This window comes from Bubalus bubalis, chromosome 4, assembly GCF_019923935.1.
Source record: "Bubalus bubalis isolate 160015118507 breed Murrah chromosome 4, NDDB_SH_1, whole genome shotgun sequence".
NCBI classification, from domain to species: Eukaryota; Metazoa; Chordata; class Mammalia; order Artiodactyla; family Bovidae; genus Bubalus; species Bubalus bubalis.
The window spans coordinates 163,368,615-163,386,549 of NC_059160.1; the positions used below are offsets into that span (position 1 = coordinate 163,368,615).

At 40.8% G+C, this 17,935-nt stretch overlaps 1 protein-coding gene across 8 annotated transcripts in view; it reads left to right on the top strand.

Moving 5' to 3' along the window:
• The window catches only part of MARCHF8 (membrane associated ring-CH-type finger 8), a 107,097-nt gene that overhangs the window by 19,141 nt on the left and 70,021 nt on the right, over positions 1 to 17,935 (top strand). For 3 of the 8 annotated variants that reach the window (XM_044942449.2, XM_025284954.3, XM_025284946.3), the window contains exon 2: positions 292 to 360. The exons of 3 other annotated variants lie outside the window; for them this stretch is intronic. The gene's annotated coding sequence lies outside the window, so the exon portion shown is untranslated. Of the gene's footprint in view, positions 1 to 291; positions 361 to 1,420; positions 1,444 to 11,822; positions 11,884 to 17,935 lie in introns of those variants that run through there. 2 more of the 8 variants (XM_025284953.3, XM_025284948.3) reach the window with 2 other exon arrangements.

A 17,935-nucleotide genomic window follows, 5' to 3' on the forward strand; every position in this document is an offset into this window, starting at 1 on the left:
TGTTGAAGTACAGACTAAATACTTTTTGTTCTCAGTTTTGAAGCTGTTGCTTCTCTTAAGTCTTACATAATTTTTGATGGTTTGTGTGGGGAAAGGAGCACTATTATTTTCTTCTCTTTGAGTGATCTTTGAATGTTTGCCACTTTTAAGCTAAGCTGGGAACTGTGAGTTTGGGTTCTTAGGTCCTTGAGATAGACAGCTAAATTTGTCAGCAACTATGTGGGTGCATTGCCAACTTCTCTGGACATGTTTACCAGTCTGGGCAGTTTTGATAGTATTATCTCGTTACAGTGTCTGCTGTGAGGCAGTCTTTGAAGAAATATGTGACATGTGGCAGAGCAAGCCCTTGAGGAAGAAGAGGTATTCTTATTACTTTCATTAAATTGTAATGCTCTTGTTCCCAAGTCCTGCAGTAGAAGTTTGGTCCAGGGGAACGACTCTCTCACTCTGCCCTAAGCATCTGGCTGAGGAGGCTTGTGTGCATGTGCATGTGTTTACATTTCGTAAAGTGCCTCAAGTCTCCTTTACCCACTGTGTGTCCTGTTCCTGCTGAGTTGGGTTTAGATTGTGCTGTATTGGTGGATAAATCACTTTATGGCAGGTTTCTCAACCTTAGCCCTGTTGGCATTTGGGTATGGATAATTTGTTGTGGGGACTGTCGGTGCATTTTAGAATGGTTAGCAGCTTTCTTGGCCTCTTCACACTGGATGCCAGTAACATCCCCAGAGTTAGTGCAACCAAAAATATCTCTAGGACTTTGCCAAAAGTCCCCCGAGTGGCAAAAATCGCCTCGGTTGAAGATCGCTGACTTAGAATGCCTCTCAGTCAGCCCTGTGGCACAGTTGTGGGCATTCCCCTCCCATCTGGTTTCTCCGTGTTGCCAGCCTTGCTCACAGCCTCTGTGCTCTGCTCATCTCATTAGGTGGAGAGTTGCCGAGTGGAAGGTGGATTCCGCGGGGAATAGGGTGGGGCTGGAGTCAGGTGTGGCCCTGGGTGGGGCTGAGCACGCAGCATGCAGATGGGTGTGTTTTGGTGGCAGCTCATGATTAGACTCCAGTGTTCTTTGATGAGCTGAGAGGCGGCGACACTGGTGGCCCTGGCGCCCGGCGCTAACCAGCTGTGCGGTGTCGCTGTGTCTCCTGAAGCCTGCCTGGGAGCCTGCAGTGCTGAAAGAAAGCGCTTTTCTCCTTAATGTTTTTATTTGAAAGAAGCAAAGGAAAGAGAAGCTGCATCTTGGTGAACTTCCATATTCAATTTAGATTTCATTTTTGAGGTGACTTCAGTAGCTGGATAGAGCCAGTTTTTTTTTTTTTTTTTTTAATGTGTATGAAATGAGGTGGGAGAATTTGTAAATATTAAGCAGAAAATGTTTAATGAGTGCAACTGGGGATGGTGCATTGCCCTCAAGAAATGCTCAGAGTGCTGAGAGGGAGCCAGAAACAGGTAATTCGAATGTACCACCTTGGAAGGAATGGTGGCTCTCTCTTGGGTAGGGGCAGGTGGTAAGGGGTGGGCAAGATAGACAAACTTGAGACCACAGCAAGTGCTTGCAGTCCTTGTTTTATTAATTTTCAGACAGTCAGTGTTCATAATTAGTGCTTTTTCCTGGGTACTACTGATTGCTTTTTACCTAATTAGAGTCATCTTGAATGCCTGTTTTTATAAGCTTTATTCTCTTAACACTTACTGCATGCCATTTCCCATTTTTAGTACCTATTAAGGACTGCATATTGCATTTTATGATTATGTCTTAGTTTATTTAACCACTTCCCTGTTGCTTAACATACAGCTTATTTTAAAGAACTTTGCTACTGGAAATACCCTCTGATGAATAACTTCGGGCATACACTTGAATCCACAGTTCAGATGATTTCCTTGGGATAGTGTCATGAACTGGGTGAAGTGGTATGGATATTTTTAAGATTCTTAGATTATATTGCTGAAGTGCATTGCTGAAAGTTTCTAATTAACATTCCCATGAGCAGGACGTTGAGTGGCCGTTTCAGGATATTCTTGCCAATGTTGGGTGTCTTAAAAAAGAAAATAACTGATTTAACAGATGGAAAACATCTCATTGTTATCTTCCTTTGCCTGTTTAAATTATTAGTGCAGTTGGCTTTTTGTTATTGTTTTTCCTTTAAAAGTACATTAGTTCCTTTTGTGAATTGGCTGCGCATGTTTTTTCCCATTAATCTTTTGGGGCCGTTACTGCTTTTTTCTGATTCCTTTATACAATTTGTTTATATATTGAGGGAAGTGATCATTTGTCCTTCGTGTTTATCCAGACACTTTTCCGATTTTACAGTTGTGCCTTTTGCTTTATGTGTGACTTTTAATTTTGATATGATTTCAGATTTAGAGAAAAAGTGTAAGAGTACAAAGAACTACCACATATCCTTTACTAAGATTTACCAATTGTTAGAAATTTACCCCATTAGCTTTATCACTCTCTCTCTATGCATATATATAAATACATTTTTTCTGATTCATTTGAGTCTAAGTTGTGTATTTCTTAAGACCTGGGACAATCTCTTATATGACCTTATAAAAATTTAATAATTAATGCAGTACTGTTACTAACTCAGACTTCATACTGCATTTTCAGTGGTTGTCCCTGTAACGTCCTTTATTGCTCCTGTGTTCTCTGTTCAGTGTCCAGTCCAGAATGACACTGAATTTGATTGTCATGTTTCTTTATCTCTTTTGATTTGGAATAGTTCCTTAACCTGAATTTTTCATTCTTGACATTTGACCTTTTTGAAGACTGTGGACCAGTTTTTTTATTTTTTCTTTTTCCCTCCAGAATGTTTGCCAGTTTGTGTTTCTCTGAAGTTTCCTCCTGGTTAGATTCAGGGTATACACTGTAGACAGAATTACAGGAAACTGATTTTATTGTTCTCAGCACAAGACGTTTGGAGCCCCCAATGCTAGTTTGTTCCAATATTGATGATGACATTGGACACTTGATTAAGTCACTATTTTCCAGATTTCTCTACTGCCAAGATACAGATTTTTCCTTTGAAGTTATTAAGTATCGATAAGTGAAAGTGTTAATCCCTCAATGGTGTCTGTCTGACTCTTTGCTACTCTGTGGACTGTAGCCTGCCAGGCTCCTCTGTCCATGGAATTCTCCAGGCAAGAACACTGGAGTGGGTAGCCATTCCCTTCTTCCTGACCCAGGGATCGAACCCGGGTCTTCCTGACCCAGGGATCGAACCCGGGTCTCCTGTATCGCAGGCAGATTCTTTACCAACTGAGCCACCAGGGAATCCTACTCCTTTTTGAACATTCACCCACATGTTTTTGAGTCCAGTGATGATTTTAGCATCCAGTAATGCTAAATCTAATGCTAAATGCTAAGAAATACATACTTCCTTCTGTATTTATTTGGAGAAGGAGATGGCAACCCATTCCAGTACTCTTGCCTAGAAAATTCCATGGGTGGAGGAGCCTGGTGGGCTACAGTCCAAGGGGTTGCAAAGAGTCAGACACGACTGAGCGACTTCACTTCTGTATTTATTAGTTGGTATTCTGCTGCAAAGAAGAGCTTCACCCCTGTTTATTTATCTATTTGAATTATTCATCGATCTGTCCTTATTTGGGGCTTGCCTGGTGGCTCACATGGTAAAGAATCTGCCTGCAATGCAGGAGACGTGGGTTTGATCCTTGGGTTGGGAAGGTCCCCTAGAGGAGGGCATGGCAGACCACTCCAGTATTCTTACCTGGAGAATCCTCATGGACAGAGGATCCTGATAGGCCACAGTCCATGAGGTCACAAAGAGTCGGACGCAACTGAGTGACATAGCACTTTATTATTTAGTGGCCTATAATTCACTACTCAGATTATTTTATATATCTCCATAATTCTTTGAACATTTTTTGCTTTCTGGTGCCACAAGCTACTCTGGGCCAATTTTGTGTGCCTCAGCCCTCCAATCAGCGTTTCTTCAGGGAGCCTTGCTCCTGCTAGTGGGAAATGAGGTCTGGGTGCATGGTGCATGCAGCCAGTGTCATGACTTCTACTCCTGTTCTGAGGACAGAGTGAGGACATGTGTGTAGATGCACATGCACACATCCATTTGTGGGTTTTACTTACATATTTTAAAAACTGTCAGCTTGTATTGATACTACCCAGTGTTAATTAAGACATTCTGGTGCCCCTCCTTGTATTGAATTGTCGTATGCTTTTGCATCTTGTTTATACACAAGGTATAAAGATATTCTCCTGTGTTTATTTCTAGGAGTTTCATAGTTTTGGCTTTAGGTTAAAATTAGGAGGTACAAACTTTCAGTTACAAAATAAATGATTCATAGGTATGAAAACACAGCATGGGGAATATAATCAGTAATTATATAATGTCTTTGTGTAGTGACATGATAACATGCTTTTCATGGTGATCGTTTTGAAATGCATAGAAATATTGAGTCACTGTGTTGTGTACAGGAATCAACATAGTCTTGTAGGTCAGTTACACTTCAACAGCAAACAAATTCATAGAAAAAGAGATGAGATTTGTTGTTACTGGAGGCGAGATGAGGGTGGAGAGAGAAATTGGATGAAGGTAGTTGAAAGGTACAGACACACATGTAAAAGATACTTAGGGATGTCCTGTACAACATGATAAATACAGTTAGCACTCCTATATGTTATATACGAAAGTTGTTAAGGGATTAAGTCCTAAGGGTTCTCATCACAAGGGAGGAAATGTATTTTTCTCTTTCTTTAATATTGTATCCATGTGAGATGGTGTATGTCCACTAGGCTTATTGTGGTAATGTTTCATGATGTAGGTCAAATCATTATGCTGTATACCTTAAACTTACACAGTGCTATATGTTAATTATACCTCAGTAAGACTAGAAGGAAAAAAGAATTGCTGTGTGTATTGAACTAAAACTTTTGAAGTTTACTGTCTCATTAAAACCTGATACTTTGAAACTGACTTGGAAAAATAGCATATTAAAAGTAAAATTCAGAGCATGAAACTTACTTTATAAATTTTGACATCAGAAGACTATTTTATTCTTCAAAGTAAATGCATCAAAAATGTAAAAAAGATTTGGGATCCATCTCAAATTATTTTTGGTTTATGATGTCAGATAGGGGTTAAAGTTGATCATTTTTTCTATATGAACATCCTTTTGCTTCAGCACTGTTTGTTGAAAAGGATTTCCATTTTCTGTTGAATTGCTTTTGTGCCTCTTAGGAAAATCGGGTGACAATGTCAGTGTGAGTCTATTCCTGGACTCTCTGTTTTGATTGATTTGTCTGTCGTTAGACCAAGACCATACGTTGATGATTACTGTGGCTTTACAATAAGTCTTGAAGTGTAAGTCCTTCAACTTATTCTTTTTTAAGATTGTTTTGGCTCTTTTACATCCTTCACATTTTCCTGTGTGTTTTAGAATCAAATGGCCAATTTCTGAAAAAACATCTGTTTGGAATATGAACAGAATTCTGGGCAGAATCAACCTCTTTACAGTAATGAATTTTCCAAATTACAAACAAGGTGTATGTCTCCATGCCCTTAGATATTTAATTTCTCTCATCAGTGTATTTTAGTTTTCAGTATATGAGACATGCGTGTCTTTTGTAAAGATGATTCATAATTAATCTGCTCTTTAACATTAAGATAAAAGTTTAAAATTTCATTTTCATTTGTTGTCAGTCTGTAGAAATATATTTGGATTTTGTAGGATGACCTTGCATTCTGCAGCCTTGCTAAATTGACTTAGATTAATCTGGCTAATTTAGATTTCCTAGAAATCTCTTTGTTAGTAATTATGTTCTCTGTGAAAAGAAACAGTTTTTATACCTTCTTTTCCAATTTTTAGCCATTCTTTCTTTTCTTTGCCATATTACACTGGCTAGGAGCTTCTGTCTGTTGTTCAATAGAAGTGGTAAGAACGGGCATCCTTCCCTTGTTGCCAATCAAGTGGAAAGGGCCTCAGGATTTTACTATTAAGTGTATTATTTGCTGTAGGTTTATACGATTAAGGAAGTTTCTCTGTGTCTAGTGTACTAAGGTGTTGTTTTTTTTAAAAAAAAAAAAAACCCAGTATGGATGTTGATTTTTGTTAAGTGCTTTTGTTGCATCAGTTATTCTGTGACATGACACTGACTTTCAGATACTCATGTAACTTTATGTTCCTGGGATAAACTCTGCTTGGTCATGATATATTATTATTTTTATAAGTTGCTGATTTTTCCAATAGTTTGCTAAGGATGTTTTCATCTGGGTTCATGAACTATCCTGCATTGAAGAAGGAAATGGCAACCCACTCCAGTGTACTTGCCTGGAGAATCCCAGGGACGGGGGCGCCTGGTGGGCTGCTGTCTATGGGATCGCACAGAGTCAGACATGACTGAAGCGACTTAGCAGCAGCAGCAGCATGAACTGTTTATGATTTGTAGTCGTTTTTTTTAAAAATTTTCTTGTTTAGATTTTTCTGATAGTTTTAGGCAAAGCATGTAAATGAGGTGGGAATTATTCTCTTCCTTATTGTTTGATAGGATTCACTAGTGAAACCATTTGAGCTTTGAGTTTTATTTTTGTAGGAGGGTAGACTAACAAGTTAATTTGTTTAACAGATGTATTGCTATTCAGATTTTTAAAATTTCAGCATGTGTCAGTTGTGGAAAGTTGTGTTTCTCTTTTTCCATTCTCTCTACTTTAGCCCTGTGTTTTTAGACTCAAAGTGTATCTCTTTGCATGTCTTGCAGGGTATGGTTGGGTCTTGATCTTTTGGTTTTTGTTTTTCTTTATCCCCATTCTGACCGTCTGTACCTTTTAATTGGAATATTTGGCCCCTTTATATTTAATGCACTGACTGATACACAGTTGATTCTCTTTATTCATGTATTCTATATCTGAAAATATAGAATAGAATCTATAAACCTACTCACTAAAATTTAACTCTGATCCCCAAGTCAGGACTGACAATGCTCTCGGCATCACTCACGGACAGGCACAAAGCAGTGAGATGTCTGGGCCGCCTAGTGCTCAGGCTCTGAAGTGACGCTCAGCGAGTCACACTCTGCCTGCTTGTTGCACCTCTCACACTGTCCTTTCTGTGATCTCTTCAGTGCCATGGTTTTCACATTTTGTGGGTTTTTTTTTTTTATGATTTCACTGTTTAAAATTGCCCCTAAGCATAGTGCTGAGATGCTGCCTCATGTTCCTAAGTAAAGAAGACTGTAATGTGCCTTACGGAGAAAATAGACTTGTTATTAGGCAGGCTTCCTCAGGCAGGAGTTAAAATACTATTGATCATGAGTTCAGTGTTAATGAATGGATAAAATATATTTGCTAAATAAGGTGTCTTCAAACACAGGCAAACTAAGACAAGCTTATGTGTTGATGGTTGACTGAAGTGTTGTGACCAGAGGCTCCCTGGAACCTCACCTTGTATTTCCCCTAGGAGCAATGGTTCTGTGTTCACTGATTCCATGTTCCTGCCAACTTTATAGAAGATAACTGTACACAGTGAGAACTGACTAAAGTAGGGTTTAGATCTTTTTCCCCCTCCCTTTTCTGTTACTCTCTTACTCCCTTACTCCCTTACTCTACTGATTGTTTTGATGTTCCATTTAATAACTTATTTTTAGTGGTTGCATTTGCAATTGCAGCATTCATCCTCAACTTAGTGCAATCTGCCCTCCTCTCCTAGTTAGTATCTTACCAATGCTTGTAAACTAGAAGCGCCTTGCAGCAGTGTAATCCCATTCTTGCCATGTTCACCGTGCTGTTGTTTTCATGTATTTTACATAAATCTACATGGCAAGCCTCCGTGTTACACTTGCTGCGCTGAGGAGAAAATGAGAGATAGTTCTTTGTTAATCCACATATTTCCATCTGTGTTATCCTTCTTTTCTTTTTGTAGATTCTAGTCTTTATCAGGTATCATTTGCTGGAAATAAATTTCCTTAGTTTTTGTTCATTGGACTTCTTTATTTTGCTTGATTTTTGAAAGATATTTTTGCTGCATATGGAATTCTTTCAACATTATGGTTATCATTTCATTGTTTTCTGGCTTTTTTCTGATAGAAAGTGATAATTCATACTGTTGTTATTGTTGTCATTGTTATTATTTCTTTCTAGGTGCTTTCAAGATTTTTCTCTTTATTTTTGATTTCCAGCAGTTTCTGATGCTCAGATGCAGTTCTGTTTATATTGATCCTACATAGGGTTCTTTCCTTTTCTCCTTTGCCTTTTACTTCTCTTCTTTTCTCAGCTATTTGTAAGGCCTCCTCAGACAACCATTTTGCCTTTTTGCATTTCTTTTTCTTGGGGATGGTCTTGATCACTGCCTCCTGAACGATGTCACGAACCTCTGTCCGTGGTTCTTCAGACACTCTATCAGGTCTAATCCCTTGAATCTACTTGTCACTTCCACTGTATAATTGTAAAGGATTTGATTTAGATCATACCTGAATTATCTAGTGGTTTTTCCTACTTTTGTCAATTTAAGTCTGAATTTGGCCATAAGGAGTTCATGATCTGAGCCACAATCAGCTCCCGGTCTTGTTTTCGCTGACTGTATAGGGCTTCTCCATCTTTGGCTGCAAAGAACATAATCAGTCTGATTTTGATATTGACTATCTGGTGATGTCCATGTGTAGAGTCTTCTCTTGTGTTGTTGGAAGAGGGAGTTTGGTATAACCAGTGCATTCTCTTGGCAAAACTCTGTTAGCCTTTGCCCTGACTTTGTTTTGTATTCCAAAGTGAAATTTGCCTGTTACTCCAGGTATCTCTTAACTTCCTACTTTTGCATTCCAGTCCCCTGTGATGAAAAGGACATCTTTTTTGGGTGCTAGTTCTAGAAGGTCTTGTAGGTCTTCATCGAACCATTCAACTTCAGCTTCTTCAGCATTACTGATCAGGGCATAGACTTGGATTACTGTGATATTGAATGGTTTGACTTGGAAACAAATGAGATCATTCTGTCATTTTTGAGATTGCATCCAAGTACTGCATTTCTGGATCTTTTGTTGACTATGATGGCTACTCCATTTCTTCTAAGGGCCCACAGTAGTAGATATAATGGTCATCTGAGTTAAATTCACCCATTCCAGTCCATTTTAGTCCACTGATTTCTACAATGTTGACGTTCATTCTTGCCATCTCCTGATTGACCACTTCCAATTTGCCTTGTTCATGGACCTAACATTCCAGGTTCCTATGCAGTACTGCTCTTTATAGCATTGGACTTTACTTCCGTCACCAGTCACATCCACAACTGGGTGTTGTTTTTGCTTTGGCTCATCTCTTCACTCTTTCTGGAGTTATTTCTCCACTGATCCAAAGAATTCCAAAGAATAGCAAACAATAGAAGAGTTCTTCAAAGAATAGCAGAATTCCAAAGAATAGCAAGGAGAGATAAGAAAGCCTTCCTCAGCGATCAAAATGCAAAAAAATAGAGGAAAACAACAGAATGGGAAAGACTAGAGATCACGTCAAGAAAATTAGAGATACCAAGGGAACACTTCATGCAAAGATGGGCTCGCTAAAGGACAGAAATGGTATGGACCTAACAGAAGCGTAAGATACTAAGAAGAGGTGGCAAGAATACACAGAAGAACTGTACAAAAAAGAGCTTCACGACCAAGATAATCATGATGCTGTGATCACTCACCTAGAGCCAGACATCCTTGAATGTGAAGTCAAGTGGGCCTTAGAAACCATCACTATGAACAAAGCTAGTGGAGGTGATAGAATTCCAGTTGAGCTGTTTCAAATCCTGAAAGATGATGCTGTGAAAGTGCTGCACTCAATATGCCAGCGAATTTGGAAAACTCAGTAGTGGCCACAGGACTGGAAAAGGTCAGTTTTCATTCCAATCCCAAAGAAAGGCAATGCCAAAGAGTGTTCAAACTACCACACAGTTGTACTCATCTCACACGCTCGCAAAGTAATGTTCAAAATCCTCCAAGCTAGAACTTCAACAGTACATAAACCATGAATTTCCAGATGTTCAAGCTGGTTTTAGAAAAGGCAGAGGAACCAGAGATCAAATTGCCAACATCCACTGAGTCATCGAAAAAGCAAGAGAGTTCCAGAAAAATATCTACTTCTGTTTTATTGACAAAGCCTTTGACTGTGTGGATCACCACAAACTGTGGAAAATTCTTCAAGAGATGGGAATACCAGACCACCTGACGTGCCTCCTGAGAGATCTATATGCTGGTCAAGAAGCAACAGTTAGAACTGAAAATAGACTGGTTCCAAATTGGGAAAGGAGTACATCAAGGATGTATATTGTCACCCTGCTTATTTAACTTATATGCAGAGTACATCCTGTGAAATGCTGGGCTGGAAGAAGCACAAGCTGGAATCAAGATTGCCAGGAGAAATATCAATAACCTTAGATATGCAGATGACATTACCCTTATGGCAGAAAGTGAAGAAGAACTAAAGAGCCTCTTGGTGCAAGTGAAAGAGCAGAGTGAAAAAGTTGGCTTAAAGCTCAACATTCAAAAAAATAAGATCATGGCATCCAGTCCCATCAGTTCATGGCAAATAGATGGGGAAACAATGGAAACAGTGACAGACTTTATTTTCTTGGGCTCCAAAATCACTGCAGACTGAAGCCATGAAATTAAAAGACGCTTGCTCATTGGAATAAAAGTTATGACCAACCTAGACAGCATATTAAAAAGCAGAGACATTACTTTGCCAACAAAGGTCTGTCTAGTCAAGGCTATGCTTTTTCCAGTAATCGTGTATGGATGTGAGAGTTGGACTATAAAGAAGGCTGGGCGTCGAGGAATTGATGCTTTTGAATTGTGGTTTTGGAGAAGATTCTTGAGAGTACCTTGGACTGCAAGGAGATCCAACCAGTCCATCCTAAATGAAATCAGTCCTGAATATTCATTGGAAGGACTGATGCTAAAGCTGAAATTGCAATACTTTGGCCACCTGATGTGAAGAACTGACTCACTGGAAAAGACCCTGATGCTAGAAGATTGAAGGCAGGAGGAGAAAGGGATGACAGAGGATAAGATGGTTGGATGGCATCGCCAATTCAATGGACATGAATTTGAGTAAGCTTCGGGAGTTGGTGGTGGGCAGAGAAGCCTGGTGTGCTGCCGTCTATGGCATCGCAAAGAGTCAGACACAACTGAGTGACGGAAGTGAACTGAATGTGGGGTTCACTAAGTTTCTTGGGTTTATAATATAAGTCAGTGTCTTTTAATCAAATTTGGGAGGTTTACAGCTATTGGACCTTCAAATACTTTTTCTGCTCTAGTATCACTCTCTTCGCCATCTGATCTCCAGTTATACCTATATTATACTGCTTGATGTTATTTCACAGCTTTGTGAGAATGTTCATTTTTCTACAGTCTTTTTTTTTTTTTTCCCTGCTTGGATAATTTACATTAGTCTGTTTTTTCTAGTTTCCTAACTTTTCTATCATCTCCAAACTACTGTTAAGATCATCCATTAAGTTTTCATTCTTTTCAGTTCTAGGATTTTTGTTTGGTTCTGTTTCATAATTTTCATTTCTCAGTTGAGATTTCCATTGTTTAAGACCATGTTTTCTGAACTTTCTCTCACTTACAGTGAGTAACAGATAAGAGAGGCTTATTTTTTGTTGTTAGAGCTATTCTTGTTTTCTTTTGGTTAATATTTAACATTTTAAATTCTTTTATTTTCAACTTTTTGTGTTATTATTCATCATGTGTCTTCTGTAAGCAGTGTATAACTGGAACTATTTGTATTTTATAAAATTATCTCATAAGTTGTATTTTAATTAGCAGTTTTAAGTATATTTTGATTGTGAGCTTTTCTTCTTATTCAGATTTAATCTGTGAGAGTCCAGAGGACCTTAAGTGAAGATATTTTCCTCAAGAGACCATTTGAATACGAATTCTGCCAGGAGGTAGGGGTACCTTTGTCGTGGATAACACTGTCCACTTTCTAGTACAGTACTGAAGTACTCATCAAAGGCACAGTTTAGTCACGTGGCCTTGTGAGTGGAAGGGGCTCTAGTAATCTCTTGGTTGGCTTAGCTGTCACGGTCCTGGCTCTAACTTTGCCTTCGCTCCTTACTCCTCTGGAGCTGTCCAGTGTTCACGCCCCAGACCTGTGGAAGGTCCGCAGCGTCCCTGTCACCCGAGCCACTCTGAGCTTTGTGACTAACAGCTGCTGCTTCCTGCGCTGCCTGTTCCTTGAGCCTTCATAGTTCTGCAGTCTCTCTGAGCATAGCTCCCTTGTCCTCTGCAGTGCAGTGTGAACCACAGGCAGCGCGCTCTCCAAGCCACATTCTGTTCTCATGCTCTGTGGCTTTCTTTGGACTAAACTTAGACGTTGGTTTAGAATGAGTGGCGCCCCACCTCCTGTCCCCCCACCTCTTTGAGAGTTCCCAGACTTCTGCAAACTGGCCTTTAGCAGGACTGACCCTGCGCATAACCTCAGTCATGTGCAAAATCCCTCTTATCTTTCCTGGAGCCGTCCCAGTGCAGGCTCAGCTGGGAGTCAGGCTTTGGAAAAAAATGTATGTAAGTGATTTTCAAAGCTAGTGATTTAATCAGGGTTCATCTTTCTAAAATAAAAACACCAGAGTTACATTTAAAGTATAGTAACAGGCAGAAAAATATCAGGGATACTTTTATTTGTTAAACACTTATACTGTGGTAGGTTATTTTACTAGATTTATAGTTAAGTCATTATTACTATTTTGTAGGCCTGAATAGGCATATTTAGCTAAAAGTGTGTTGAATGAGGCTTGGCACAGTACCCCTGTTAGATTGGCACTGTATACTTCCCAGCAGTCTTGCCATCCTTACTGTGGGCAGCTGGAGGGCTGGTAAACCCCATTGAACGCAGTCACCAGAGGACTGCTGCTTCTGTAGTTGGTGCTGCCTCGTTTGACTTGCTTTAGCTGTGGGCCCGCCTCTTCTGACTCCTCACTTGCATTCAGAGTGACCGTGAAGCTATATTCCAGCTGTGTCCTCTCTCTACACAGGGGTTCATATGGATCTTCTGTCCATAGTCATACTTCTGACCTCTTCATTTCCTTGAACAATTTTTTTTTTTAATCTGCTGTTATTCTGGTAGTAGTCCATAAAGTTTATTGTGAAAATAATTTTACTTCATGTATAGAATAAAATAGGCAGTGGGTAGGAAATATTAAGAATAAGCATCTTCTTTGCTGTTGGTTTATTTTTTTTCTTCCAGTTTTATTGAGGTCTAATTGGCATACAGCACTGTATAAGGTTAAGGTATACAGAAAAATGATTTGATTTACATCCATCATGAAACGATTACTACCGTAACTTTGGTGAATTTATTGCATCTTTTGTTTAAAGGGTATGCTGCTGCTGCTGCTGCTAAGTCGCTTCAGTCGTGTCTGACTCCGTGTGACCCCATAGATGGCAGCCCACCAGGCTCCCCCGTCCCTGGGATTCTTCAGGCAAGAACACTGGAGTGGGTTGCCATTTCCTTCTCCAATGCAGGAAAGTGAAGGGTGAAAGGGAAGTCGCTCAGTCGTGTCCGACTCTTAGTGACCCCATGGACTGCAGCCCACCAGGCTCCTCTGTCCATGGGATTTTCCAGGCAAGAGTACTGGAGTGGGGTGCCATTGCCTTCTCCTTAAAGGGTATAGAGTTTCAGTTTTGGAAATTGAAAATGTTTTGGAGATCTTTTCCTGACAATGTGAATATAATTAATACTACTGAACTGTACATCTAAAATGGCTAATTTCATAAATTTTGTTACATTTTTTCCCTACAGTTAAAAAAAGAGAGAATCTTTTGTGGAATGTAGATTTAAACGGTTAAGGGCAGAGTTCTGAATTTTTTTACCTTATCTGTTGTACTTGGTTCTATTTACTCATCCTTTACTACAGATTGAATCAACAGATTAGAGTTATTGGAGGGTCCAGAGCAGAGATGTTTAGCAAACAGAATTTATAGGTGCTCAGAACATACTAGCTGAGTTATTTCAGTGTGGGGGTCACGCTGCCTTCCTTGTCTGCATGAAAATGCACGCTTGTCTGTGTCTTTGATTCAGATGTTTTGTGTGTCTTCCCAGAGAGAAGGGTTTTATAATGAGGTGAAACCTCTGAGAAGTGATAGCTGACTTTAAAAGCAAATAACTGTTTCCTAGTTTACATTTATATTATTTTTAAATTAGATCTTAGGTTACTTGGGCTTCCCTTGTTGTTCAGCTGGTAAAGAATCCGCCAGCAATGAGGGAGATCTGGGTTCGATCCCTGGGTTGGGAATATCCCCTGGAGAAGGGAAAGGCTAGTCTTCTGGCCAGGAGAATTCGTGGACTGTATAGTCCATAGGTTTGCAAAGAGTCAGACACAACTGAGCGACTTGCACTGGGTTACTACTTTGATGATTGAAAAGTTTTTCTCACTATAGTTTTTTTCCACTGAAAAGTGATATCTAGAGGGAGAAAACTGAGTTTCAGGATCATAGAGCAAACAGTAAACTGAAGGCTTTTACATTGTACCACCTGTGCAAATTAATATTAAAATTCCCAATTCTTAATAGACTTTAACCACCTTTGGGATTTACCCAGAGGAAAATGGGGCCAGAGTTACTTTTCTTTCTTTCAGCTTATGCTTTGTAATACATTATCATGCAGATCACAGTAATTAAGGCAGAAAGATTAGGAAACTGGGAGGATTCAAGATTTAGTCATAAAGAAACACCAGTTAAATTTTCAGAAATATCTCACCCGTGCTCTATGTAGAACACTGTGGGCAATGCTTAAAAGAAATGCATGACAATCCAGAACACTGCAGGGAATGCTAAAGAATATGTAATGTCCAAAGAGGGTCCAGCCTTTTTAGTAGGCCAAGGGTTCTGTACTGTAAGGAATGATCTGTAACTAGATAGTATTTTGTTTTAGGGTTTGCCAAAGAAACAGAACCAATAGTATATAAAAAGATAGATGGATAGAGAAAGATTCTTATTGATAGATTTTAAGAAATTGGCTCATGTGACTGTAGAGGCTGCCAGGTCTAAAACCTGCACGCTAGGCTGGCAGATTGGGGAACTGAGAGAAGAGTTGAATCCGAAATTTGAGACCACAGGTCTACTGGCAAAATTCTGTCTTCTTCCAAGAGAGGCTTAGAGGGGTTTTTTGTTTTAAGGCCTTCATATGATAGATGAGTCCTACCCACATTATAGGCCCTTCCCTAGTGACTCACACAGTAAAGAATCTGACTGCAATGCAGGAGACCTGTGTTTGATCCTTTTAGAAGGGAATGGCAACCCACTCCAGTATTCCTGCCTGGAGAATCCCATGGACAGAGGAGCCTGGCAGGCTACAGTCCATGGGGTCACAAAGAGTCGGACAGGACCCATTATGGAGAGTAATATCTTTTACACAAAGTCTCTTGATTTAAATGTTAATCAGATCTATGAATATACCTTCACAGAAACATCTTGAATAATATTTGACCAAATATCTGCGTACTGGGGCCTATTCAAGTTGATACATAAAATTGGCCAGCATGTATATTTAAATATCAAACTGTAAAGAATATTGGGTACATGTTGTGGGTGGCAAGATAGGAGTGGGGGAGCCTGTTTTGACGTTTCTTTGCTCACAGAGAAGATAAATGTGAAGATGTGCTCTGAAGGCCAGGAAGTTTTTGGCCTGGTGTGCAGAGTGTGTGCAACATCCCAAGAGGGTGGTAGAATGAACAAGGGTGAAGCTGACCATGGCACGGGCGGGAGAGGATTTGTCCCGGCTAGAGAGAGATTTCTTAGGTGGTGAGGCAGGCCCTGCTCTGATTCCTCTACCTTGCTACTGCGTTAAGTAGAGAAGGTGCTTGCTCCAGCCTGAGATGACAGACGGCTGGAGCAGGGCGGTCTGTACCACCGGCATTATATGCTACGTTATACAGTGTAATGAGATGAGAATTCTTCTGCATAAAGCGTTTCAAGTGAGATAGAGCTGCCTTAGATTTTTCTGTTATAACATGTGCCCAGAATTCTTTCTTCAGTTAGTTTAATGAATTGCTTCGAAAGATGTATATGTTTGTGAAGAACATAAGATCTTCAAATGATGTGAATTGCTGCCTGTAATAATTCTAATCTTTAAGCCTTGAAATGTTTTTGGATCCATTCTGAAGTAGAAATAGAGCCCAGTAACTCCCCCTTGCCCCACATTACAAATGAAGGAACATAATCAAATTTTTAGATGTAATTGGTGTAAAGACACTTTAAAATAAAAATTCTACCAAGGAAAGTAGTTACCAGAGAGAAGAACAGCAACAACAGTGTCTGTGAAATAACGGCACAGAACAGCGCCTGAGTGGATCGCCTCTCCGTGCCTGTGCCCCTTTGCGGCGTGGGCCTGCTTGTTTCTCCAGCCAAGTGGTGGAGTCTCCTTCCCCGCCGTTTGTACCGGGCTGTGCCGGGCGGCCTGCAGTGGCCAGGGGAGCATAAGCAGGCGCGCTGCAGGCAGAGGCACCACGTGCAGCGGGCCGGCTCCTCGGCTGCTGCCGCCACGCTGAGAGGAGGCCCACCTGGGGGGAAGGCCCGGCCCTCCTCCCTGAGCCCAGTCCCCAGCTGACCTGGGCCCAGTGCAGCAGCACGCAAGTCAGGCAAGAGCAGCAGCAGAGCTGTGCAGTCAACCCACGGGATGGTGAGAAGTAGGAAATCCCTGCTGTTTAGGCAACTGAGGCTGGGGTAGTTTGTTATGCAGCAGTGGCAAACAGAAACATCCTGTGACTAATTGCAGAAACTCCTCTCTGTAATTCTAATTCTGGCTTCATTCCTGAGACCTCAGGAGCCCGCAGTCTGGTGAGGGAGTCCCTCCAGGACAGTGTGGTGCCTGCCCAGGACGGGCTCTGGGCTGCTGCGGCCTTGGCTTCTTCTCTGTCCCCCTTTCCTCATCTGTAAGGATTAGATTTTTCCCTGCAGGACAAGCATAGAAGAGCGCTTGGAGGAACTAGAGGAAGAAGATTAGTTCTGTACTCCATTGATGGTATTTTCCATCTCTTACGTCTGTCAGACTCATACTTCTTTCTCAGAAGTGAAATGCTGCAAGAACCCCAACAAGTCTCCTCTTTAGCCTTTGTTAAGAACTACTGTTTTCAGTGCCCTTGTATTTGTCCTGAAGAATGCCATGGGTATGCCTCCTTAACTTTGCTCAGGTTCAGACTCTCCTGGAAAATTCAGACATTAGAGTCCAGGCCCCTTCCTTGTAACCATCTCATGTTCAGCTAATTCGCACACATGGTGGAGTGGTTCTGCTGAGGTCTCTCTGGGTCACTGGGGAAGTCACAGATGGCATGCACTGTTTGGATCTGAGTCCTGCCTGCCCCACACTGTCTTCTGCTCACTCACCGTCAGCTTTGGCCTGCCCCCTCTTGCTCTGTTCCTTGAGATTCTAAATTGCACATTGCCGCTTGCGGTACTCTCCTCTCCTGGCCCAGCTGTGTTTGCTCAGGACTTCCCCTCCAGGCTCCCTCGGTTTTCTTGAGTAGCCCATTCTCCTTCCGCTGGCCAGCATTTTGGGGGATACCTAGAGTCCACGCTTTCTGTCTTCTTGGCTGCCTTGTGGCTCAGATGGTAAAGAATCTGCCTGCAGCGCAAGAGAACAGGGTTCAGCCCTTGGTTCAGGAAGATCCCCTGGAGAAGGAAATGGCTACTCACTCCAGTATTCTTGCCTGGAGAATCCCAAGGACAGAGGACCCTGGCAGGCTACAGTCCATGGGGTTGCAGAGTTGGACACGGCTGAGCAACTAACACTTTCTTTTCACCAGCCTTTCAGGCTGCGTGTTAGAAAATTAATCTTGAATAATCTACTGGAGTAGTTTAAAGATATAGCTTTAGTTTTAAATAGTTGTAGTGGTTTAAGGTTATGTTATTATATATGTAATATATGTGTAACAATGGTTTAAGAATATATACTATAATTTTAAAATGCAGTATTTTTCTGTGACTTGCAATATATATTTGTAA